Genomic DNA, 20,401 nt, shown 5'->3' on the forward strand with positions numbered 1-20,401 from the left:
AAAGTTCTTGGATTACTAACCCCCAAAACTCATGTCATCACATTCTTGTCTTGGTTTTTAAAAACCTACTTGACACTCAGTCATGGAGATGATACCTTAAGAGTCATATACTATGGCTATCCCAATCATTATCTTCTATAATAAAGTCTTCCTCCATGCGAACTCAGTTTGAGAAATTGACCTACTATATGACAAATGGTCGATAAGCCACAGTCTCTTCAGTTATCTGGTAACCATTCCAATTACAGCTTTCTGCATTTGTACTAAGAATCGATGTTTCTGGGTAACTGCTACTCCATCTCTAAGATGAAGTATGAGGGTCCAGCAGATGGTGTAGCAGTTACATCTCTGAATTCCCACATGGCTGACCTCCTTTGAGTCTGGGACCAGTGGCTTGAAAAATCTTGCCAGGTGTGTGTGTGTGTGTGTGAGTGTGTGTGTGTATGTGCACCAAGATCCCAAGATCCCTGGAAGACAATGGAGAAGGGATTGCTGCAATGGCCGTCCTTTCTGGGGGATGATTTCTCACTTTCTCTCTCACTATCTCCATTTCTCTTTCTCTCTGGAGAGTGCATGTGTCCTAATGTAAAAAACCTCTCAAAAAAGAAAAAAAGAAAGGAAGATGAAATAGTCTTCAAAATGTTGTAGATAATATTAAATTAAATTAAGTAACCAATGTATAACAACTTTTATAATAGCTGAAGGACATTAGCTTCATAAATATGTGGTTATTATTTTCGTTAGAACATGTCAGAATCATGGAGCTTAGTCTCACCATAAATTGTATGTTTACATGACATAAAGTTCTTTCACCTGTTCATTTGTATATTAAGTTATTTTAAATATATAGCAGAAAAAGCTTATGAGGAAAATAAACAGAAGCAGTATAAAGAACAGACTTATTCAGGAGGTTAAATAGGAAACAATATGAAAGTGAGATCTAATTAAGTAGCAAGATAGGTTGTATAATTTGGTTATAGTTCCAGGGATAATACAGTGACAGTTAGAGACTTTATTCAAGTTTCAAAATGAAACAAACAAACAAAAAAGACCTGTATGGGGCTAATATTTTTCACTTTGACACATATAATTCCAAATAGCACATTTATTTTCTTGGTAATAAATAACTGAAATTTTGACGTGTGTTTCTTCAGGTTCATGTTTTTGTGACCTAATCTTTGCTTGGATAAGAACTCTTTGACATAGTTATCCTTCCAACTTCACAAAACAAAGTATAGTCTCTACTTTCTAATTCAAATCTACATGCAAATACATATGTGCAAATAAATATATACAAACCTTGCTAAACAGAGCAGTTTCCCCTAAGGCACACTTTCCTCACACTTGGTACTGATTTTGTGTCTATCCTACAATGATCTAGAAAAGCAAAGCAAATGTGATTGTACATGAGTGGACTCCTTGTGCTACACAAATTGCTTGGATGGTATCCATTAGCAGGGCTATTTCAGGACCAGAAAGCTTCATGTTCACAGTTATAAATCTTCAGAGAGTCTCTCAAAATGTATCTGGTACATTGCAAGGGCAAAAAATTGAGCAGGAAATAGAGATTTGGGAGAAATTTCAGCAAATGGACACTTCACAGAGATTGCAGTTAAGACAGAGAATTCTATTATGGAGTAAAGGAAGTTAAAACTACTGTCAGTGGAAATTTTCAAAGGCTTATGGATATTACACTTCTGCCTCTCTGTCTTAGTATTATTATGAGGCCTTTTAGTACCTCCTTTTAGGTAAAATTGTTTTCAGATAATAATAATAATTTCAAAGGCATATGAATATTATACTTCTGCCTCTCTTAGTATTATTATGAGGCCTTTTAGTACCTCCTTTTAGGTAAAATTGCTTTCAGATAATAATAATGATGATGATGATGATGACACAGGCTAGGAAGCTTGAGGAGGTCAATTTCTAAAAATTTTGGATAATATATCTTAAAATATAATATTATGTCAATTTCTAAGACTTTTGGATAATATATCTTAAAATATAATATTTCCAGGTGGTGATAATAAAGCTTAAATAGAGTTATAAAACTTATGTAACTATTAAATTAGCTGCTTCTTGACATTCACTTAGATTTATGACACACTCAGAAAATAAATTTTGTTTGCTTGTACATTATTTTCAAATATAAAGTCAATCAAAAGATGATGAATCCTTAGTTGTTACAAGATTCTGTCAAGTGTTAAAAAATATGAAGACAGGAATCTAACACAAAAAGAAATATTTTACTTAAATAATTCATATATCAATCATTAATGAGAAAAAAAATCCTAAAATATAAAACATCCATGAAGTAGCCACATGATATTGCCTATTCACTTATTATATTTTCTCATTTTTGTAAACAATTTGTGTTTTTTAAATTAATTTCTTTCACTTTTGTGAAATTCAATACATCATACATCATGTTATAAGTATGACATAAACCTATTTTTAATTAATGACTATTTATACCCCATATGATAAAAATCTAATAATTCAACCACCTTTGCTCTGGGTATGTGATCATATTAGTTGTGTGTGAAATGAACACCACATTGAATGGATTTGGAGGATTGAAAGATTTTATTCTAGGTACATGTATTTTTGTCATAAGAAATGTATATAATTATGTTTTAAAATGTTTTCTGGTGAAATACCCTTACATATTTCTTTTGAAATATCAATATCAAATAGTAAACTTTACTTTTCTGGAAAAGCATGAAGCATATCCTCTGATATTAATACTAGAATTTAGATTAATAACCTATTTCTACAATCGATAGAGTCATATAGAAAATGTGTTCATTTCCTTACACACCTTCTCAACCAGAAAAAAATTATGTGCATAAGTAAACAGAGAAAAATTTGTTCTCCTGTCTATTTGTAGGCAGAGATCCACATCTGTCAGAAATAAATCCCTTTATGACAGAGCAGGGCTTTATTTTGTGAAGTAGCCAATATTTTCACTTTACTCTTCCTCAGAAAAACCATAATCATTTTCTTTTTAATTATATTATATATGGAAGGCACAAAAGTTAGACAAGTAGATATACAACCAATATCCTCTAAAGTAAAAAATATCCACACAGACAAATATTCAGTCTTTATAACACGTGATTTTTTCATATTATCAAAATATTGGAAGGAGAAATATTGGGAAGAACAAATGGGAGTATTATCTCAGTGAAGAGCATTAAGATATCAAAGAGCCGAACTAAAAATGAAAATGTAGGGCCAGCAGGTGGCGTGGTGATTGGTGGGGCTGGATCCCATGTGGCTGACTGCTCTTAGGGTCTCTGACCTGGTGGCTTGAAAGACACAGCAGGTGCATGTGTGTGCATCCCCAAAGTCCCAAAAGGAGAATGAAGAAGGAGTTGCATCATGGCCATCCTCTCTGGGGGTGATTTCTCACTTTCCCTTTCTGTGTCTCTCTGGTAAAATGCATGTACCCTGTAGAGAAACTGAAAGAAAAAAAAAAAAAAAAGGTGAAAATATAAGAAATACGATTGGTATGAGATATTTTAACACATAATCTATATTTCAACAAAATAATGTCAGAATAAATAAGCACAAAGACAAATATGTTGAATAGCTACCATCTTATGACCTAGAAATCAAGTACACATTCCTTCTTTAAGCTGTTTGTCTCCGATAATTCTAGACTTTAAGTTACAATTTTAATATAATTTGTTCATCTTTCTTGACCTCAAGAATTCAAGTCTTTCCCCCAGTGACTTTGCCAACCGGGATGCAAAATCCTTTGAGCCATTCTTATGTGCATCACAAAGCTGTCCTCTTGTCACCTCAACCAGTGAATGGGCCCTTGATGTCTCTTCTCCCCTGTGTATTTCATAAAGATCAGAGGACTGACAACTTCTTAGGTGCTTTCTGTCTCCCTAAAGCCTTTTACAGCATTCACGAATATCCACTAAATCTCAACGGGACATATTATAGGGGATCATATCATTTCCAAAAGTGCTGAAATCCGGTGATAACAGAATTCCAAGATGGTGATAATGTCTTAGTCCATTATTGTGCTGCTAATTAGAAGTAGCTGAGATCAATTTGTAAAGAAAAGAGAATTATTTGGCTCATGATTCTGTTGGCTGGAAAGGTCCAAAGGCGTAGGACCTATATCACAACATGGCAGAGAGAAACAGAAAAGTCAGGGGCCATCTGCAAAAGAGAGAACTATGGCAATCATCTTGTAAATTTTATTATAACCACTTCTGGCAGAAACTTACTTTTTCTTGCAACAGCAAGAACTCTCTCCCTCCTGAGAGTCAGCATTAATCTATTCATGAGGCTGGTGCCCCATGACCCAAACACCATTACATTGGCACCAAGCTTCTAGCAAAAGAACCTTTGGAGACAAACCATATCTTAGCCATAGAAAGAATGATTAATGCCGTTAGAATCTGACTGACACATGTCATATAGGTCTCCACGGTTTCTCCCATTTGTCTAGTTCCTTAGCCTTTGCTGCCAATATTATCCTTAACATCCCTCCTGCCCAAAATATTGGCCCTCAATGTTGTGAACATCTATAAGAAAGGAAAAAAAAATTCAATATTTTTCACTATTTTACAATAAAAACTCTCCTTTTAATAAACATGAGCTCATGCTTTTCTCCTAAAATGAAAATACACATTCATTTAGTATTTTTTAACTTCTTATAGACTAAAATTTTTCTGACTCAATATAAAGTTTAGTTTGTGTATGAAAAAGATATATTGAAATTGTTTTTGCTTTATCTCATTGTTTTTATTTCATCCCTGCAAAAATCTATTTCCTCAAATATAAATTTACTTTATAAGTTTATTAATTATAAATAAATTATAATGTATATATTTGTGGGGTATAACATGATGTTATGATTTATGAGTGAATAAGGATTAATTAAACTAACATATCTACCCCCTTAAATACTTATAATTTTTTTTTGTGGTAAAAATATTTGAAATTTACTCTCTTAGTGATTATTAATTTCAAGATTTAAAGAAAGACATTCATTCATATGTCCAAACATCAATATTTCAGAAATGCCAGAACAAAATCTCAGGTGGAACATTTTAAGTTAGTTCTTTTTTCAGTAGAATCTTTAATTAATCATGAGCCTTCTCAGTTCAGCTCTGTTCCAGCATTAGACTGGTTCCCTCAAGAGAGTGACCGTCTTGTCGAAGCCAGTGCTGGACAGTCTGGAGTCTTCTCCAGAGTGCAGAAAGGAAATCTAAACACTGAAGAGCTAAAAGAGAGGAGTAGTGAGTTATTATTTAGATTACATAATCATAAAATTTATCTCATAAGAAATAAGCTCTTAATAGGTGTTTAAAGTTGAGAAAAGTTTAACTCTTTTTCACAGATATTACAGAAAGGCCCAGATAAGCAAAATCATGTGAAATCTTCTTAAAGCAAAAATTTGAGTTTATAGTTTAGGAATAAAGAAAAACACTAAAATACCAGAAAGGTTAAAAAAATGTAGAAAGTCATTTATTTGAAGAAAAAGGAAGATGGGCTATAATCTGTAGTTTATTATGAAACATTTGCATTTAATCTAAATAGAAGAGAGTTATTAAAGGTTTGATAAAGGACATGATTTCATTTACATTTTCAGCAGCACAATTCTCACTGTCAAGAAGAAAGGATAAAGACAGAGAGTCTGGAAACAACTGCGTTATTATCCACAAGACACAGCAGAATTTTGGTCCAGGACCATTTCTATGGATATGAAGAAGATATTTAAATAATAAGATTTATAGTCCTATGGGTAGCCTGTGTATGGGTATAAAAAATGAAGAATTGACTAGATGACAGCACAGAGAGGACACGAGTCAAGTCACATAGGTTTACATCCAGGACTTCCCCTAGCAGGGCAGGCACACATATACGTGCACATAATCCAGGCCAGCTGAGACCAAGGATAGCTCACAGTGTGAGGATCCTGTTGGAGCGCCTCTCTCCTTGTGTGTTTCTCTCTCTCTCTCAGTTTCTCTCTCTCGGAAAAATAAATACAATAAAATAAACTTTAAAAAATAAATCGATTACAGAAACAAGAATGATTCTCCATGTTGGGCTTGGAGAAAGCACTGATCTTCATATACACATTTGGAAGTTGGCAACATATATTTGATTTTTTTTTTCTGTTTTTAGAGAGATTTTTGCTGTTGGGCATATGTGCTCATCAGAGACACAGAAAGACAAAAAGTGAAAAATCACCCCTTCTCCAAAGGGGATAGCCATACTGCAATCTCTTCATTCTTCTCTCGGGATTTTGATCACACAGGCACACTCACCTAGAGTGAGTTTCAAGGGTCCAGGTCCAGGACTTGAACTAAGGTTCCCAATGTGGGAGTTCAGCAACATAACCACTACACCATCTGCTGGTCCCATATATTTGATATTTAATGTCACAAAAATAATCAGAATTACTTAGAGAAACACTACTCCATCTTTCCTGAATTATTTTTTTGTTAGTTAATACATTTTAAAATCTAATGATAAACTAATGAACATGCTAGTTGATGGTGGGCTCCATACTTTGAGCTCTCCTAGTCTTACCTCTTGCCTTTCTCTCCCTGAAACTCAGCTGCTGGCCCAACTGAGCCTCCAGAACATCTTGTGGCTATGACTTTCATGTTATGGAATTAATCCACAGCAAGGACTATTCCAGAGATATGCACATCCCTCCCACATTACTATCACCAGATAAGGAGCACCAAACCCTAGACATACTTTAATTCTGTTAATCAGTAAGCTAAACTTTTATTGCAGCCTACACACAATGTGTGTACAAACCAGACCTTTGTCTTGGTGAGAGTCACCCTGCATTGATTTTTCATTGATTTCTGAATGTTTTGCTTTTGTTGGAATAAAACCCTGAGCCTATCCTTGTGACAGCACAGACCATTCTCCTGGTAGTCAGTGGAATGTTATTTCTCCAAGGTAAGTAAACTCATGTGTTCTTTTGCTGGACCTCTGGGTGAGTATTTTTAATCAGTAAACATTATGGGCAAGTCCTCTCAGATTTGAGCTTCCCCAAGAATACTAGCCATGAACTCTTTTGCTGTACATGTCATCCACTTGTTTAGATGAACAGATTAAAGTTTTAAAATCAACCCACATGTAATAATACTAAATGGTTCTTGTCTAAGAATCTATCACACTTTTGTATTGTGAGACTAAACCTTTAACTGTTGAGATAGTCTTGATTTCTGTGTGTCCCACCCTACATGTCAGCCTCTGATCCATCAACACAATAATGTTCTCATAAAGGATCTCATCCTTATTACCATCACCTTTGGACAAAACTTGTGATCTCATCCACGTTGTTGTAGTCTTCCACATATTATCCCTGCTTTCACCCTTGCTATTTTTCCATCTATTTAGTGAGAGAGAAGCCTAAGTGGTCCTTTGGTGTAACTATTCTATTTAAAATTATTCACAAAAAACTAAAATGCAAAGTTGTTGGAATTGTCAAAAAGCTTTTGGTTCCACTTTGGCTTAGTTCTACTTTGACTGTGCTTCTCCAACTCTCTCCTATTCCACTTCAGTTGAGCTGGTGTGTTTGCTGCTTCTCCAGCACCAACCTCCTGCCTCAGGTCCTTTGTGCACGCTCTTTTCCTAACCTGAAATGCTCCTCTCCCAGATATCTAGATGCTTCCACCAGGTAAATTTTCGGATGTTTCAACTGTCATTTTCATAATGAGGTCTTCAGACACCACACTAATGATTACTGCCAGCCATATTCCTGTTTCCTTCTTTGGCTGTTTTTAATGTATAACTCTTATTATGAAAACTTAGCTACTTGTATTGCTTCTGTTCACATCCACTGAAATGTGAGTGCAATGAGAGGAATTACTGCTGGTTTTGCTCTTTCATAAAGCCAAGAAGAAGTGCCTGTCATAAAAGGAATAATTATCAGTGACCAACTGAATAAAAGTCCTCCAAATATAGCATTTTTCCAATAATTGGATATCATTTTAATACTGAGAACTAAAATAAAATAAGAATGCGCATACAGTTAGTTCTGCATATTCAATAAGTTCTGTATCCCTGGATTCAACCAATCACTAATAAAAAAAATATTGGGGAAAAAAATACAGCAATAAAAAATTAATTTTTTTTTCAGATATTTGCCATAGAGTGTATATGCTCAATGAGAGAGAGACAAAAAAAAGGAAAATGAGAAGTCACCCCCAAGGAAGGCTGGCTATGCTACCATCCCACCCCCTCCATTTTTCTCAGAATTTTGGGCATATATGCACATGCACCTGGTGTGATTTTCAAGCTGTTGAGTCTACAATTTGAACTGCAGTTGGTCATGTGGATGTCCAGTGTTGTAACCACCACTCCACCTGCAGTCCCACCAAAAAGAAAAAAAGAAAATAGAAATTGTAAAACAATACAGTATAACTATTTACATAGCATTTATATGATATTTGGTATAATTAATAATCCAGAAATGATTGAAAGTATATGAAATATATTTTGTATAGCTTATACATGTAAACTCTGCCACTTTATATAAGATACGTGAATATCTGGATTTTGGTGTACAAGATAGGTCCAGGATCTAGTCCCACATGGATACCGAGGGAAGACTATAATTATTTTTATTTTATATTTTATTAATTTATTTTAGTTTGCTGCAGGTCATGTGGTCACTGGAAAGAGGGACAGAGACAGAGAGAGGCAAAGTGAGAAAACATGTCCCAGAGAGGGAGGGATGGCCATGCTGCAATCCCTTTTCCTGTGTTCAATTAATTGTATAATTACAGCACAATCTTATTTTCATGATTCCAGAACTTGAGCTGGTAACCATTATCTCACCTTGCCTCCTGTTTAATCATTTGTTTTCAAGCCTGGTTTCATATAAATATCAACCTTGGGGCTGTTTAAAAATCATGTTGCTTGTGCTCTATCCTCACAATATGAAATCTGAATCCTTAGGGGTGATAAACAGTAGTCTTCTTAAACAAACAAGTTGAAAAAAGTTTCCAAGTGAAACTGATATGTAGCCAGTTTGAAGATCCCTGGATACAGAGCATCAAAAAATAATTCAGCCAGAAAATAATCTATCTAGAAAAAAATGTTTTATTCATGGAAAGGTGCAGAAGTTAAAGAAGAAAGGAAACAAAAAGCAAATTTTTGCCATCTGATAGATGTGTACCTTCCTGAACACCACTTCACTGGTTTCTGAAATGGCAAACTAACTTCTAAAAAAAAAAAAAATGAAGTGGGCAATAGAATACTAAATCAGCAGTCATAAAAAATTTAATAAGAGTAATGACACTCTAGGGAATTAATTTTTAAAATAGCCAATATATACTTTTTAATAATAGTCACCAAAACACTTTTACATGATGAAATCTGCAAAGTGAGTTCCATACTCACTTTGTAAGCACAAATGGTTTTTATATCCTGCCCAATTCACAGGGAACAGAAATAATAAAAATAAACTCAACAATATGATCACTCAGGCACCAGAAAATTCATTCTTATTCAAAGTTTAATTAGGTACATATCTTAAGCAGACTTAGAGAATGTGAATTATACACAAAATGCTAACTCTATGCTCAAAAATTAAATAGCAAGTGGGAGAAAACCGTCCCATAGAAAATTAGTATTAAATAAATGTGATAAATTGTATACAGAACATTTGAATCAAATGCAATATGAGTGCAAAGAAATAAGTGAAATTGGTGTAACTAAATATTAGTTGTAATTGTATGGGTCTTATTTTTCCTTCAAATTTATTACTATTATTACTATTTTGAGAGGGTTTTGCTATAGGGTGCGTGTGACAGCCAGAAAGACAGAGAGAGATAGAGAGACAGAAAGCAAGAAATCACTCCTCCAGGAGGGATGGCCACATCACAATCGTAATCCCTTCTCCTCCATTCTCCTCTCGGGATCTTGGGCACACATGTACATGTGCGTGGTGTGAGTTTAAGCCACCGGGTCCAGGACTTGAACCGTGATCGACTACATGGGAGTCCAGCGACATAGCCATTTATGCTAACTGCTGGTGTCCCTTCAGATTTATTGAGGAATAGTTGAAAACTTAGTTCTGCACCTTAATGTTTATATATTGAGACATGTTTACTATAATCAAACAAATTAATTAATATATCCATCAAGTCACATAATTTAATTTCTTTTTCTCTTTTTTTCTTTCCCTTTCTGTAATGAGATATACTCTCATAGCAAATTTCAAGTAATCAATACAATATTGATACCAAGTTATATTTTTGTACTTCAGTTCTCCAGAACTCTTCATCCTGCATACCTAAAACTATCAAGTAGTAACTTGACCAGTGTTTATTTCTCCCATCCTCCAGTCCTGGAAAATACTATTTTACTCTTTGATTCTATTAGTTTGTCTATTTTATATTCTAAATATAAATGAGATCATGCAATATTTGTCTTCTTACATCTGGCATGTTTCATTTAGTATAATGTCCTCTAGCTTCTATGTTTTTAAAAAGGTCTGAAGTTGTTTTTATTTTTTTTTAAGACTGAATAATATCCCCTCATATAAATTTACCACATTTTACTTTCTCCATTCATCTGTTGATAGCCATTTAGCTTGTTTCCATATTTTGGTTCTTATGAATAATGTTGTCATGAGCATGAGTTAGCAATCCAATTATTGTTCACCAACATCTAGACTCTTTTATTTTTTTCTGTAGAGGTTTTTGCCTTAGGACATGTGCACTAGCCTGAGAGAGACAGATACAATAAAAGAGATAGTGAGAAATCATACCCCTGGGGGATGGCCATGATGTGATCTCTCCTCTTCCATTCTCCTCCCAGGATTTTGGGCTTGTACTGACATGATCCCAGTGTGAGTTTCAAGTCACTGGGTCTGGGACTTGAACTGCAGTTGGCCATGTGGTAGGTAGTCCAGCAACATAACCACTACATCATCTGCTGGCCCCTAGACATCTCTTATTCAATTCCAACACTGTCCAGTCTGAGTTGATCACATGTACAACTTATTTGATATATTTTCCTACACAGCGGGACTAAGTTCTGCCAATGAGACACAAGCAGCAGTGACACAGTCTCACCCGACCTACATCTGAGACAGAAATGTGGAGCCTTACTCAGCCTTGCCCTCTCCCCATTCACACTAAAAGGAAATAGCTACCTTGGCCTTAATGATGGACACAATATGAGGAGGCTTCAAAATGTTTGTGGAAAATAGAATTAAAGTATGAATTTATTTTATTGTGAAACATGTTGAAATTCATGCATAGGTTTTTTTTTTGTTTGTTTGTTTGTTTTTTTCCTAATCTACACTTTTCATGAGCTTCTTGAAGACCCTCTCAAATGTGAAGATGGCAGATGGGCTTTACCCGGGCAACCACCAATTACCTTTGAATTGTGTGAGAGATAAATATCTTCTTATATAAGTCACATTTTTGTGTTGCCATTTTGTTTTTTTCTGAGTAGTAAAAGAACTTTATAACTAACGTACAAGATGCGTAAAATTACTCAATCCACATTTATTTTATATTGTTCATTATAAAATGGTTATTATAATAACTGAATGTAAATATGATACATATTAATATGTATATAGCACTTAGTAACACATAATCATTAGTTATGGAAATAGTAAAGAAAAAAGCTTGTTTCATATGCCCAATTTTAATTATTAGAACTTATATAAGTAATCTGTGGTTTTGGTCAATCTGGTTATAATGTATCTTGGAGAAGATCTTCTTGGGTTGATCCTATTTGGGATCTTTTGTATTTCTTTGGTCTGGATCTTTGAATGCCTATCTAAGTTTGGAAAGTTTTCTTCAAGAATTTCATGGAATAGATTATCAATGTCTCTTCACTTTCTGGGATACCGATTATCTGGATGTTTGGACATTTAATGGTATCTAGTATTTCTCAGATATTATTCTAATTTTTGGGACTATTTTCTCAATCTTCATGGTAAATTTTAGTAGTACAGTGATTCTGTCTTCTTCATCTGAGATTCGATTTTCTGTCTGATCTAGTCTACTTTTAGTACTCCCAAGGAAGGTTTTGACCTCCCATGTGATAGCCTTCATCTCCAACAGTCCCATTTGATTCTTTTTTATAGTATGTATTTCTTGTTTCAGGTCTTGCAAGAACTTTCTCACCTTTTGGAACAAGGGATATCCCATCAGGCTAACAGCAGACCTCTCATCAAAAAACAGTGTGAACAAGGAAAGAATGGAAAGATATACTCAAAGTGTTGTGTGAAAAACAATTTCAACTAAGAATACTGTATCTGGCAAAATTATTCTTCATATGGGAAGAGAAAACAAGAGCATTCTCAGATAAACAAAACCTATAAGAATTTACCAACACCAGACCAGTTCTCTAAGGAGTTCTGAAGGAAGTATTATCTCAGGAAAACTAAAGTTAGAGACACAGAAGTAAGAGTTCAAAAACAACTAAGAAAATGGCCAGCTTAATGATAGGGCAAGTCCAGAGTTGAATGTTATTTTCCAGAATTTAAACAGAAGGATCGGACCACAACAGAAGATAGATTTAAGTGCATGAGCTTGAACTCGTGAAATAGAATTCTATAACTTTTGAATAAAACATTACTGATCTATGCTTTGTTTTCCAGAGTTAAGGATTTTTGTCTTCTCTTGAGTTGTGGATGGGTACATGTACCTACTAATCAAGCAGAATCCTAACCTTTTTCCTGGCCTTAAGTCTTAAGCAAAGTTCTCTTAACATTTTTTCTTTGATTTTGATTTATTAAAGCTAAAACTGTCTTTCTTGAAATTAAAAAAAATATTTTAAAAAATACCAATTGAATGACCACAGTAAGCTATGTAGCCTCAGTTAGGTGCTACTTTATAGTATATTTGTTCTAACCATAACGTTTCATCCGAAAAGTCAACGTGTATTCACAGATATGTATATATCAGCTGAACTTGCTATTGAAAATATTTAAATTAATTAAGATATTTTGTGAATCAATGAAATGTGGGAAAAATAAAAAAGGAGTGGAAAGCAACTGCAAATACCAGAGACAGTATGGGAGGAGGGTGGGAAATTGCAGAGGAATGGGAAATTTTGTACGCTGTGATGATGTTCAGTGAAAGGATGTAATTAAAATGTAATTAAAAAAAGAGAGAGGGAACCAGCAGTTAGCATAATGGCTATGTCGCTGGACTCCCACGTAGTCGACCGTGGTTCGCGTCCCGGACCCGGTGGGTCAACTAAAACCCACGCCGGGTGCGTGTGCGTGCTGTCCAAGATCCTGAGAGGAGAATGGAGGATAAGGGATTGTGGCATGGCCATCCCCTCTGGGGGGTGATTTCTCACTTTCTGTCTCTCTGTTTCTCTCTGTCTGTCTGGCGAGCGTATGCGCCCTATAGTGAAAAACCTCTCAAAAAAAAAAAAAAAAAAGAGAGAGACAGAAATCAAAAAATCATCCACCAAGGGGGAGTGGCCATGCAGCAATTCCCTCTCCATTGTCATTTAGGGATCTTGGACAGACATGCACATGTGTCTGGCCTGAGTTTTAAGGCGGGTCTGGGACTCAAATCATGGTCAGCTATATGGGAATCCAGCAATGTAGCAATCACATCATTTGTTGGTCCTTAAATCAAAGTATGCACCAATGTGGGACAATTAAATGAAAGAGATTACCATATAAATAATTTTCTTTTTTCCATATAAATCATTTTCCACAGAGAACATTACATTTTTGTGTCTGTTAAGTGTTTCTTCCCTGAGCTCCTCTCATTCATCCTCCACTATTTATTCCCCTCCTATAGAGTCTCTAGTAATTACATGTGTGCTTCATGCTATTATATCTTGGGATCTTTCCATTTTTGTCATAGAATACAGACATTGGTACATATTGAGTGAGGATATACAGTGCTTTCAACTTTTAAAACATCATAAAGAAAAACAAAAATGTATAAATCTTATCTATTAAAGGTTCCCCACTTATACATGGAGATTGCAATATAATATCTTCAGGTAATGAATAAATCATTCAGCACCATAGCCTTAGCTTTGGGAATTACAATGCTCAGATGCTCATGTAGTATTTCACCATGTGAAATCTACTGTAACAGGAAGCCACAAGAAAGGAAAGATCAATAATTGAACAATTATCAACAAGTGGCAAAATATTAAAATGCTTAAAAAAATCATGTATTGTTAAAAAGGATAAATGACTAAAAACACTGCATTGGTTCAAATCATTTATAAAAAATAGAATAAAATTATTTATAAATTTTGTTATGTGCTAGGTAAAATATAATTTGGTTAAAGATTAAAAAAAAGATCCTTTCTTAAGGACCTGACATATAATGAGGGACATGAGTAAGCTGAAAATTATGTATTACCATTATTATTATGCATATTGTAATCCATATGGACTAAGAACAGTGAGGAAACACAAAGAAAAGGCAAACATTCTTTTCTGTAGAATGTAGAAGTTTTTTGGAATAGAGAGCTTGAACATGCTCTAAATAATATGTACTCCTGGAGGATCCTGGGAAAAAGAGATAAACAGTTTCATTGTTGGAATCCTAAATTCAGAAAGCAGGATATATTTTAAAGATTTATATTGTTTGGCAGGTTTCTCAATGCATATATTAAGTCTAGAGATAATTCTTGATTTATTTATGTATTTTCTGGCAATTAGTTTTCTTATCTTTGTCCTTATATTATTGTACTGACTAAAGTCAACTAGCCTATTTTAGAAAGCAGGGTGACTATGATGAAATAAAATCCACAAAATTGTACTTTTTCAAAACATGAATTACCTGGGTTGTTGTGAAAAGAAATACATATTTGTGGATGTCTGAAAAGAAACCTGTCTTTGAGGTTTTAGCATAGCCATTTATTAAAGTACTAAAATTAAAGTTGTTTCTCTATATAGTCTTCATGCACTAGACAGAACTTCTGTTTTATAGTCTGCATTTCTCCCATTGTCACAATTGCAATTTAGTTTTCAAAGTCATATATGTTTCTAATTTTATAAGAATGACATTAGAAGGGTGTGATAGCATCAAGATAGATTTGATTCTACATATTTTTATATTCATCTAATTTTTCTGTGCTATCTTAATTGTGTATTAAAAGATACAGGGGAATTGATGAGTATGTGTTCTGCTTTTAGCTCCAACATGGAAAGATTTTGAGAGTCATCGTTCTAGGCCTTCTAACAAAAAACACTAAGCAAAGTGAAAATAGACTATTTTTTTTGACTCAGAGGACTGAATGAATAAATAGAACAAGATATACATATAAAATGGAATGTTACTCAGCAATAAAAAGAAATGAGATCTCAAACAGCACAAATACACACATGAATCTTAAATAAATATTGCTAAGTAAAATAATTTAGTCAGAAAAAAATGAATCATTACAATTATACTATTCCCAGGGAAAAAAAATAAAAGAGAGAAACCATAAAAAGATCAGAGCTTGCTTTGTGTGTAGCTTAGAGTTATTTTTAAGGTAGAAGGTAGTACAGCTAGTCCATAAATAATACATATTTGTACATATTTGTATATGTACTCAGTACAATAATGGTAGATATATAACATTATGCATTGGACACAACCTATAGCATCTACAAATCAAAGAATTTTTTTTTTTTTTCTATAGGGCATGTGTGCTAGCCAGAGAGATAGAAAGTGAGAAATCATCTGCTCCCCCCCCCACCCCCCATCCCCCGCCAGGGGCAATGGCCAGGGCCGCAACCCCTTCTCCTCCATTATCCTCTTGGGATCTTGGGCATGCACCCACATGCGTCCAGTGTAGTTTAAGCCATCGGGTCTGAGACTCAAATCGCGATCAACTACATGGGATTCCAGCGACATACTCATTAGGCCAACTGCTGGTCTCCAAAGAATAATTCTTTTTTATATATATAATTATTTATTTAATTTTATTTATTCATTCATTTATTCTAATTTGACCAGAGAGAGACAGAGAGAGAGAGAAAGAGTGAGAAAGCAAGCTGCCAGGTCTGGGATTCGAACTGTGGTCAGTCATGTGGGAGTGTCCAGCACCTTAACCACCATGCCACCTGCTGGTCCCAAGAATAATTCTTAATACATACAATTAAAAAAAAAAGAAATGGTAGTAGGGAATCCATGATCATATGCAAAGTAATAGGGACTCCATGATCATATGCAAAATGTGAAGAAACAATAAGATTGCATTGTAAAATTTTTAGGTGACCTCACTAAGGAGAGAATGTGAAAGATACTCATCCAGTTGACTTTAAAAATAAGTGTAATCAGTAAGAAAGAAAGAGGCACCCTTCACATGTTCTGGTCATGCTGTGATTGCCTTCCTTCAGCCTTCAAGCCTATTAGATCTTGGGAACTTATGTGCATGCCTGGCATGTTTCAGGCCTACCATGCCATGCTAGGGATTAGAACTATAGTCACAGTATGGGATCTAGCTTGTCTTGAGCAATACATTACCACTGAGCCAAAGAGCTGGCCCAGGAAACCAAGCCTTTTACTATTGGAGAAGATTACAAACAAAGAAGAGTAGAAGGCTAGAATGATCTATGTGAAAATGGATTAGAATTAGAGATTTCCTCATGAACTAGCTTTAACTTAAAATAAATATTGATAAGTATATGTAGATTAGATATGCATGTGTACATGTATGTGTGTACACATATGTGTATATATATGTAATATGCAGATAATGCCATACAAAATATATATGTGTAGGAGAATGTGTAGAGCATGAGCATGTGTGTGTGTGTGTGTGTGTGTGTGTGTGTGTGTATGTGTGTGTCTGTGTGTATGTACATTTGTGAAAATCCATCTTGGCTCTATCAGTTGACTGGAGCTAGAAGGACTAGCACCCATTAGCAGCATAAATACCTAGTATTCAGATTTTAATTTACCAATTTATTACAATACTCTTTTCCAGGAAAGGAACATAGACCATTGGTGAGAAACGGCTGCCTCTAAGGGCAAGAAATACACTGGATCATCCTAAAGCATCTAACAGTGTTGTAAGAAATTCTCAGAAAACAAATCAACAGACCCACACACCATACACACACACACACACACACACACACACAGTATATCTATATGAGGAACTTCACAAAGTTCGTGGAAATGGCATATTATTCAAAAACTATGCATGTATTTTTAAAAAATTACACCACAATAAACTCATATTTTAATGCCATTTTCCTATGAGTTATTGAATTCCCTCATATTGTATTTGGAAATCAAAATGAAATAATCTGCCTTTTATGGTACTTCTTGAAGATCAGATGAGATGAAGTGCAATGGGACTATCCAGATAAATCATATCCAGAGGCTTCCTTCTTGTTCCACAGACCTGGAGATTCTGGTATATTCTCTGCTAATGATGGGGGCTACATCAAAAGAGGCAAAGTAACCAAATAGTCCAAACTGGAAGAATTTGAACAGCAAAATAAATAAAGTATTGGATTATAGTTCAAAGTATAAAATAAATATCCATGAGTTCACAGTGACACAAATAATTGCTTAAATATATAGACTATAAAAAAATGTCCTATGTAGAAATATACTAAATAATTTATGTATATTCTTTGCCTTCAAGGAAGTGCAGTATAATTCCCTTTATATTCCTTAACTACAGACTGCATATAGTGACTTCCATTCTAGGAGTGTATGGAAAAGGAAAGAATTAAAAGTGTAATTAACAGCAATAAGAAAAATCTAGACAAATTGTTTCTAAATTGTAGAAAAATAGGAAAGCAAGGGCATTGTCTCTAAATAGAAAATTAGAACGTAAGAGTGAATAAGAGTAAAAAATATGTGCATATATATATGCACATATAATATTTGAAATATTGCAAATACATATTTCAAAAATATGCTTATATAATTGAAATATATATCAAATAAATTTTAAATATATAAATATATACACACATATATATACATGCACAGATACATTTCAACTATATATAAACACAAACAAATATAAATAAGAATAAGATGACAGCATAGAGATTATATATATCATTAAGACATAAAATATGTTAATACTTTTATACTTTTAATATTTTATACTTCCTAAAATATAGAAATAATTAAAAAGGTGACTGAAACAAAATAGAAAAATTGAAACAGAGCAATAATCTTGGCATAAATTGAAATATCAAAAATAATATTATTTATATTATCTTTTCTCAATTTGCTATGGGATCTGTATACTTGCCAGAGAGAAAAAGAAAGGAAAAGTGAGGAAACACTCCCCAGGGGAGATGACCATGCCACAATCCTTTCTCTTTCACTTTGCTTTTGAGATTTTGGGCATGCACCCACACACACCTGGTGTGGGTTTTTTCAAGCCAACCATGTAGTTGACCCTGTGGGATGCAGTCACCTTAACCAGCATGCTACCTAGCTAGCCCAACAAAAAGAATATTCTAAAGACTAAGTAATATAAATTCTTGGTAATAGCTTCCAATACTAGAAAAAAAAATTACTTATGAAAATATCCATGCTATAACTCTAAAGGTTCCAAAGGAACAAGAAAACAATAACACAATGATAACATTGTAAATGATTGTGACAAATTAAAATATTCTAAAAATGACCCAATAGATTACATATTAGGATATATTTAATATATATTTGGTCAAGAAAGTTAAAAACATGGTTGCTAAAAGCCTAAAAATGTGTTACAAATACAAAGAGGTCATGTAAGTGCCAGTTAAAATAGCAATGAGCATTTTTTCTCTTACATTGAATCATCTGTTTCTTAAGAGCATGCTTAATGCTTTCATTTTAAGTTTGAGTTCCAGTGAGGGGTATGTATACTGAAAGTAAGATTATTTGGTTTAGTGGGGAAAAAAGAGTTTCTGGAAAATAAATTTGTGATATAAAACAAGGGCTTTATATATGTTTATAACTTTATTCTGGAAGCACTTTTTTATAATTGAATCTAGGAAAATAGTATGAAGAAGACATTGTACAATGTTGTTTTAGAGATTATTGCCGTAAGGTGCATGTGTTCACCAGAGAGAGAGAGAAACAGATAGTGAGAGGGAAAGCAATCCCCCCCTCAAGGCCTCAATTCCTTCTCCATTCTCCTCCTGAGGCCTTCGGTTTGTATGCACATGCACCCGGTGTGATTTCTTTTTTTAGGGATTTTTGCTATAGGCTGCATGCGCTCACTGGAGAGACAGAAAGACAGAAAGTGAGAAATCTTGCTTTCGTCGACAGGGGGGATGGTCATACACCAATCTGTTCTCCTCCATTCTCCCCTCAGGATTTTGGGTATACACGCACACGCACCTTGTGTGAGTTTTAATTTGCCAGGTCTGGGATTCGAACCATGGTCAACTACGTGGGAGACAAGTGATGTAACCATTAGGTCATCTGCTGGTCCCAGATGGTATAGTATCACTAATAGCATTGCTTACATTTCAATATTGTTGTTTTTCAATAATGTTTCTTGATTTTTTGCCATTATAGATTTCATTATAGATAATGTTAAAGTATTAAACATCAATAATAAACTGGTATTCACTGTACTACCCAGACATGTAACTTTGGCTCACATTTTCAGATAATTATTTGAATATACAATTGTGACAATTATACACACATGAGCAAACAAATTTAAGATACTCTTTTTAAAGAGGCATAATAATTTAATGTGTTAAAGTTCAAATATTAAATTACTAAAGTAAATATTAACAAACTAAAAATTAAATTACTCAATTTGTTAAACCACTGTATAAAATTATAGGTTAACATTTACATTTAATTGATATAGTTATGCAGTTTTACATTATTACAGTTATATTGAAGATATTTTTATTATAATGATAAATGCTGTGATAAAGATTATTTTTGGTTCTTTATTTCTGGTGCTTTCGGAAGAAAAACATGGTTTAGGGAAAGGATCAGAAAGTTGATAAAAAATGTAATATAAATTATTTCTACTATAAATTATTCCAAGAATGCAGTACTATTAAAAAAGCTGTAAATCATCAGTATTAAAAATGTATTAAAGTTACAACTTTTAAATGAACCTCAAAAGAGTTTTAAAAATGAGCTTTTTATTTTCTAGCAACTGTATTATGTATCTAGAACTACGCAACAAATTACCCTCAAAACTATGGACCCTAACATAACAAACAGTTCTTATCTCTCATTTCTCTGGGTAAGGATCTGTGATTTGCTTAGGTCCTTTTTTCAAAGTCCCTCATAGGCTACAGTTCAGGTGTCAGCCAGGATTACAGTCACCTCAAGCTAGGACTTGGACTAGTTTCCAAGCTCACTTGTGGTTGCTGGCAGGACTCAGTTTTGGGTTGATTACCAACCACTTAGCTTCCTTCCTGGCAGCCCTTGTTTAGTTGCAGCATGCACCTCTTCACAGAGATAGTCACAAATGT

The sequence above is a fragment of the Tupaia chinensis genome, unplaced genomic scaffold, assembly GCF_000334495.1.
Source record: "Tupaia chinensis unplaced genomic scaffold, TupChi_1.0 Scaffold139190_1, whole genome shotgun sequence".
In the NCBI taxonomy this organism is placed as follows: domain Eukaryota; kingdom Metazoa; phylum Chordata; class Mammalia; order Scandentia; family Tupaiidae; genus Tupaia; species Tupaia belangeri.